The sequence below is a fragment of the Halyomorpha halys genome, unplaced genomic scaffold (assembly GCF_000696795.3).
Source record: "Halyomorpha halys isolate HHAL.00 unplaced genomic scaffold, Hhal_1.1 Scaffold688.1, whole genome shotgun sequence".
Classification (NCBI taxonomy): Eukaryota; Metazoa; Arthropoda; class Insecta; order Hemiptera; family Pentatomidae; genus Halyomorpha; species Halyomorpha halys.
Window position 1 is genome coordinate 202,697 of NW_027113542.1, and position 8,046 is coordinate 210,742.

The 8,046-nt window shown below is 34.7% G+C and overlaps 1 protein-coding gene across 1 annotated transcript in view; it reads right to left on the bottom strand.

Annotated features, from left to right (window-relative positions):
* Window positions 1-8,046, bottom strand: part of Cont (Contactin) — a 112,112-nt gene that overhangs the window by 23,989 nt on the left and 80,077 nt on the right. The window lies entirely within an intron of this gene.

An 8,046-nucleotide genomic window follows, 5' to 3' on the forward strand; every position in this document is an offset into this window, starting at 1 on the left:
TTACTCCAACCCCTCCTGTACTCAACTCTTCTCAACCCACTCCACCACTTTTTCAGTATAGGTCCCTTCAGTATATCCCCATTCTTTCTGATAAAATTCAAAAATCTTTAAGATCCACTATTCCCACCCTACATCTTGGATTGAAGTTCCACAACAAAATTTCCTATCTCTTTTCCAAATTGAAAGACCCTATTCCTTTCTTACACCGTTCCAATGTTGTTTACCGGATACCCTGTTCAACCCCATACTGCAATTCCTTCTATATCGGCGAAACTAAAAACCCACTTAAGAACCGCATTTCCCAGCACAAAACTTTCATCAACTCCAATATCTCTTCTCCCCCTCTATTATGTATATTACCATTTATTGTTTACCTAATTTAAATTTATTTTCGTTATTGTGGCACACTAACTGCCATCCCCACTCCTCCCAATACAAACGGCTCACTCTCTCCCGTCAAAACAGGTATGAATTCTGTCACATCATTTGATTTTATTCTTTTCTTTTTTCATCTCTTAATTTTTACTTTCTTTAATATTTCTTCTTTTATTTTATCTCTTATCTATCTGTTACTATTATCCTTTTCATTTACTATTTACAACTTTTAATTTTTCTTATTATATTTTACTTTTCATTGTATACCCCTGTTATTTTCCACTTATGTTTTTTCTTTTTTTTCTTCTTTGTACTATGTCAAGTGTTTGTATCTTTTTTAGCCTTGACGAAGCCATGCAACGTGGGGCGAAACGTTGGCTCAATAATAATAGTATAATTATTTACTATTTGAGTTTTTTTGACCGCACCCGGACCATATTCCATTCATCTATACACACGGTCAATCAATAATCTTCCAATATTTAAGTATGGTAGTTAGAAAGACAACTCCAAGAAATTGAGAGAAAAGAATAAACTATAAGTTGAAAAAGATAATAACAAAGCTATAAAGTGAAATTTCAGCATATAAAATTCATAATGAAAAGGACATTAACCGATAGCATGACAGTTGGGTCTGACAGACTAACTGTGGGTATTTTGGAAACCCACATTGAATATTTGTTAATTTAGGATTTTTCTGTCCTGAACTAATTTTTCAGGTTCTATAATCCATTTCCATATAAATATATACACAATTAATGCATAATGTTGTTGTTTGTCAGAACAAAAAAGACTTGTAAGAAATTTGCTCCTTAATAATAATAATATTATTTTTACACTTTTTTTCACATATGGTATTAATATTAATGTATTTAATCAATGTAAATTAATACATCAATTGGTGCTGCTACACTATTCCCTCCAAATGGAATTGTTGAAGGAGACTTTTGATTGAAGATTCTTCTGGACATTGTCTTGGAGAGAGGAGGATCTGGTATGACTTCTGCAGTAGGTTGGTTGGCTACCTTTCCAGATTCTGGTTTTGGTGTAATCATTTCATAACATTTGCCAAACAGGAGGATGGTTTAAAAGAGCCATTGACCACCTTGTCGCTTATCTGTATAAAAAATTGCTTGTCCCTACGATGAATATCTTCATGGGGGTCTGAGTATGGGTGATAAACTACTTCTTCTCTAAAGAACAAATGAGTTACTGTGAGCAGGTCCTTGAGTAAAAATGTTTTCCTGCTTAGATTGGCTCGTGGTACTGCTGGTCTGTCTCACAAAATCGTCTTTAAGATGTTGCAGAGCTAAACTGTACACTCAAAAAGTAGATTCCTGGAAGAAATCTGGCAGTCGAAATGACTGCCTGTAAATTGATATGGCTACACTGGCTCCCATATCCTCACAGAAAGGGCAGTGTAGAGCCAAGAAGTGCTGTTGGGAGAGTACGAGTCAAGTAGATCGAGTCTAAATGCACCATCAGAATTACTTTCAAGCTGCAGTAACAACTTTCTATGCACCTATTAGCTTTACGGGTGATAGAGCATTGTCCTTTTCTAATCAATCCTAAGAAGTACAGTAAATCTTTGTCAAATGTAGGCTTTAAACTTTTGGTTCGACCAGTTGTTATTCTAACAGATGTTTTGAAATTTGCGATCCAGTTGGTGTAAAAGGTTTGGGTTAATGTTTCAGTAGTGATTTACAGATCTGATTGTTTTGGGGTTCTGTTGAAAAGCATGGGTCAGTGGCTTATGAAATGATGATCATAAAATTCAATTCAATCAGTGGACAAAAGTGATGAATGGCTTCATAAATAGCTAGCAGCTCGCAGTTGTATGTCAAGTAGTTCTGCAGTGCAGGAGTCAATGATCGGAAGAAGAACCTAAGTTGGCACATTACTACATTCTTCCTCTGCTGCAGCACAGTACCTATTGTATTGCTGGATGTGTAGCATACTAGTTCTCCACAAGTAGCAGGGTGTAACAACTATGTATTTGGCTTCGCTTGCTATCCTCAAAAGCTGAGATTGGGTCTGGAGTCCATGTGATTGATGTTTTGTTCTTCTGCTTGCTGTTGTGCATTAGTTAATTAAGAGTAGCCTGGATCATAGCCGCATTTGGTAGTAGCTTGCGGTAGAATGTGAGTGTCCCAAGGAAACTCCTCAGTTGACATACGGTCTCTGACTCTGGGTAGTCTAGGATACACTGGACTTTGGAGGTTAAGGGTATGATATCATTAACTTCAACTTCTAAATTCTAGGAAATCAACTTCGGGTTTCTTGAAAACACACTTGTTGATGTATAAAATAATTCTGTAGTTGTCTAAACATTATTTAAATGTTTATGTCTATTTAAGAGGCCTAAGGTGCTGCTCATGTTCTTGCTCATCTTTAGAAACTACAAGCAAATTGTCAAAAAAAAAAGGATGACAAAATCAAAGTCTGTACGTTCAAATCAGAGTGTTGTTCGCCACTACTGAAGTGTATTTTGTAGGCTGTCCTTGGCGTTTGCGAGATGGGAAATTATTGAGATCAAAGCACCAATGTTGACCACAAACTGCTGCTTTGTCTTCTAATCCGACAAGCAGTGCTGAGGGTAGGCAGTAACAGCTGCTGTTTCTGTTTGGCCCTACTTTTTGAAAGGGCAGGAGCATGTTTTCATACACTACTTTGCTTCTCCTTTATATCTTTTATGGCAGTATCAAAGACCGTTGGTTGATTTGGATCGGCTTCAAGAACGAAACTAGAAGTTGGAACGATTACTTTTGGACCTACCTCACTACTGCCAGAGCTCGGTGACCTCAAGGCGTAATCATCTTAACTTCATCAAGAGTTGTTTATAAATTGGGTCACTGGAAATTGTGAAAGAGGGTGAAGGTGTGGGTGTCTGGGCAAATCTGACCACCTCTGATGGCCTGTCTACTTCTATGATCATATCTGTGGTTGAATTGGGTTGAGTCTTATCTTTTTTTATTATTTTATTTTATTTTATACCAGACCGGCCTTACATGGTTAACATAACAAATTTTTTTTATTTAACAATTGATTATTGGGGGGGGAGGGGTCTTGTGCAAAAGACGTACCGAACTATTTACAATGCTATAAATATCGAAAGATTGTGAATAATAATGATGAATTATAAACAAAATTTATATAAATAATAAATATAATAAAATAAATAGATAAAAATAATAATGTTTAAGAAGAGAGAAATAGAGAAGTTAATAACAAAAACAATGACATTCATAGACTTAATAAAATAAACAATTGACTTCTACTGGGGAAAAAAAGTTAATTTGAGAAAAATAGAATAGTTAAATATAGAATTCATAACAGGATATCCTGCAGCAGCCTAGGCTTCAGTCTTCGGGTTGTAGTTGGGTTTCCCAAGTTGTAGGTCACTGCTGCTTTGACTATAAGTAACTGGGAGTGGAACTTCATGAACCTTTTTTTGATGTAATCCTCTATTGTCTCTATTTGTTATTCCCGATGCAATTGGCTGTTTCTTACAAACCAAGGAGCATCCACTAATATTCTTACGACTTTATTTTGAAAAGATTGTAATTTTTTCTTTTCCGTAAAGGATGTCGCTCCCCAGACTTCACAGCCATACATTAGCAGTGGCCTGAGAATTGTTTTAAAAATAAGAATAGCTGTTTCTGATTTTAATTTGGATTTTCTATTTAGAATAGGATATAGCATTGCTAACCTTGCATAGGTTTGAGTTAGTTTGATGTTGATATGGTGACTCCAAGTAAGGTGGCAATCGAGATGAATTCTCAGGGATCTTACTGTTTCACTGGCAGGATTCTGGTGGGCGTCTGAGAGTAAAAACTTTTGAAGTACATTTTTCAATGTTCAGACTAATCATCCATTTATTGAAGTATTGTTCTAGTTCATTAAGGTGACTGCAAAGTATTTCTAGCTATCATTATGCCATCATGATGAGAGAACACAGCTGTATTATCAGTGAACATAGCTATGGAGGTGTGTGTGGACTGAACATAGAAGTTGAACAAAATGGGAGAAAGGATTGAACCTGGTGGAGTACCGGCATGGATTGGTCTGGGGGTAGAATTTGTGTCATTTATTCTAATGAAAATGTTATACCACTGAGGAATGAGCTCAGAATGTCGTACAAGTACTTTAGAGTGTCCACCCACTTTACCTTGTATAGGAGACCTTGATGCCAAACCTTATCGAACACTTATTGGAAGTCGAAACCGTTTATTATAAATTCTGATAGTCTTGCCAGTTGGTGAGATAATCTCGATGCATTTAAAAAAATAAGAAAGATGCTTTTCTATAACTGATTCTAGAAATTTTCTAAGAATGGGTAACAAACTGATGGGTTTATAACTGCTGATTAGTTTAGCGTTTTTACCAGGCTTGTGAATTACTATAAGTTCGGCTTTTTTACACGTATCAGGAAAATATCCAGTATGCAGGCAACTGTTATAAATTGACGTTATGAAAACAGCTTTCCTGGGTAACATTTTAATTGCTATGACTGGGATCAAATCATGTCCAGGACTTTTCTTTATTTTAAGCCTTTCAATCAGTTCTTGAATTTTTTTTGGGGTCGCAAATTTAGGTGGGAGCTGAACTTTTGTGAGACGCAGACTTAGGTACTCGTCAATTTTAATCATTATCTAAATTTGGACTTCTTTCACATTCTGTATTGGAGAACGTTTTCTCAAAGAAATTTGCAAATACTTCAGCTTTTTCAGCGTCGCTGGGCATGAATTCATCATTGTCTACAAGACATGGAATTTTTTCATGTTTATTCTATAGACACTGTGTAGCCTTCTACAATGATTGATACTTTGGGTCTAAACCTTCTACATATCTTTGATATTTAATAAATACCCATTCGTCCAGATCCGTCGTGTTTGAGGTGGTTCCGATTCTTTTTTGTGAACAGGGTTTCTACTGCAGATCCACTGTCTCCTTGCGTGATTTTTTTCTTTAATTTTTAGCAGTATTGATTTTGGGCAGGAGCCAGAGAATTTTTTTCCCCTTAATTGGAAAGGACATACAGTTGAAGGTTGGATCATTTGGTGCATGAATTTATATATTATCGAATATCAAGTAAAGTATTTCCACTAGAATTTGATTTGCAGCATCCCCAGTAAATGCTTTTACAATTTATTATAGTTTTCTGGTGGAAATATTTTTAAAATTTCGTCTTGAAGTAGTTTTTTATTTGGAGGTTTACAAACTGACGTGATGATGGTAGAATCCACCACATCATTATATAGTCTTCTATAGTTGATAGCGACATTTTTGTGTTATTACCAGTGAACTGGGTTGTGAAAGGTCCGATACATAATGCATTTAAATCCTTTAATAGGAATTTGTAATTAATGGTATTATGTAAGAATATAGGTGGTATTTTTATGAAATTGGGTTTAACATTCGGGTTATTATTACTAGTACTTGTTGTTGCACTAGTGTGCTTATCAGATGAAAGATCAATTTCGGTTAACTGATTAAATTTACCGCCCACCCTCACTTTTAATAAAGGAGTAACTTCAAGGTAATCTGATAGACCTGATAAGAACGTTTTATATCACTTCTTGGATTTCTTTTGAGGTCATGAATTAAGGTGGGAGCTGAATTGTTGCAAGGGGGAGACTTAAAAACTCGTCAGTATGGTCATTAAGCAAATTCAGACTTCTTTCGCGTTCTGTATTGGAGAATCTTTTCTTTAAGAAATTTGCAAACAATTCAGCTTTTTGAGTGTCATTGGTGATGAATTCATCATTGTCTACAAGACTTAGATTTCTCATAGATTATCCAATAGATGCCGCGTAGCCTTTCATTGAGATTGGTCTTCGGTTCTAAATCATGTATATAATTCTGGTATTTAGCAGTTAGCCATTCGTCCAGTTCATTTTTAATTGCATGTTTGAGGTAGTTACATCTCTTTTTGTAAACAAGGTCTCTACTCTACACAATTTATATAAAAAGGCTAATTTGTAAATTTTAATGGGCATTTTGAGAAATGATGCTTTCCTTTAAACTTAACACACCTTGATTCTAAATAACAATAATTTTTTGTGTGACCCCATCTCTGTCAGTTTGTACACATTGGGATATCACTTCAAATTGTTTTGATTCTAACTTGCCCTTTAATTCCTCTTCCATAATACTATAAGGCACCTTCCTGATAACTACATTCAAATATTTATTTTTATCAGTATAAAATGTGTGGTATTCTATTTTTTCTTTGCTGTAATACTTAGTCATAGTTTCAGTCTTCTAAATTGATAGCAAAATTTGTGTGTAACTGCCAGTGAACAGGGTTGTGAAACACCTAATGCACTTAGATTGTTTAGTAAAAATTTGTAATTAGTAGTGTTGTGTAAGAATATAGGTATTTTCAAGAAATTTGATTTAAGATTCGGGTTATTGTTAATGCTAGAACTTGCTGTTGCTGATGTATGCTTATCGGTTGCAAGGTCAATTTCAGATAATTGATTAAATGTATTGCTCACCTTCACTTTAAGAGGAATAATTTCATGGTAGTACTTTCCCATTTTTTCAACTAGTGAATGGGGAATGGGGTGAATCAGTAGCTTCAAGATTTTTCTTTAAATTGGATTCATCCGTATGTTGTTTTACATCCATATTTTTATCAGATAGGTGTTGGAGGTTTTGGGATAAACTGGGGGAATCGCTCAATTCATAGTCTGATTGCATTAATCATCAAATAAAGAAAAAAAATGAAAATACCAAAAATAACTGAAGATAATGAAACGTCACTATAGAACCGCACTCTAAGAAAGTCAGAGGCCAACTGATATCTTCTTGCCTCATTGCAAGAAGAATCTGCTGCACACGATCTAGTAAATTTCGCATCTAGAAATTCCATACAATGTTTTAACTCACTAAAGAACCGGCTAGTTGTACCATTTGGTGGTATAGGTGTGATGGCTTCTGGCTTTCCAGCTAGGTGTCTTCAAATAATTTTTGTCTTCAACGTGAAAAGGTTCACTACCTGCATCAGGACATCTTGATCTATTCCTGCAACAGCCAGCTGGAATTTCTTCAACAGTGAGGTAACCCTAGACATGGCTAAGATATCATCTACTTGTAGGAACCACAATGTCGGATTGGTTTTATGAAAGGATAGCACCTGTGGGATAGACCTTCAAAGCCTCCAACTATGTAATCAGTAGGAGCAAAAAACATTTTTTGGTCAACAAATTAGAAATTTGCTCTTAAATAATAATATTATTATAACACTTTTTAATTATTTTTTAAATATGGTTAATATTAATGTAACCAATCAATCTAAATTGATAAATCAATTAGTGCTGCTACAATGTGTTGAACACATGATATGATGTAAAAAGTAGATAATAATGTTACTAGGTCAGCCAAAACCGTCTGTCACGTTATGGGTTAAAAACAAGTTTCAATATCAAATAATGTGAAGACTCAGAAAAGAGAATGTAAGAACACATTTAAAAGCTGGCAAAGTAAAAATGTTAATTAGAGCTCATCACATTGTTATGATATTGTACCATAAAGTTGAGTTAGATTTATTTCAAAAGTTAGGTTCATAAATTCCTTTTTACAAAAATTTTGTTTTTAATTATTTTAAATTATTCACATCATTCTATTATAATTTATAATAGAAAAATATGTGCTTAGATATCACTT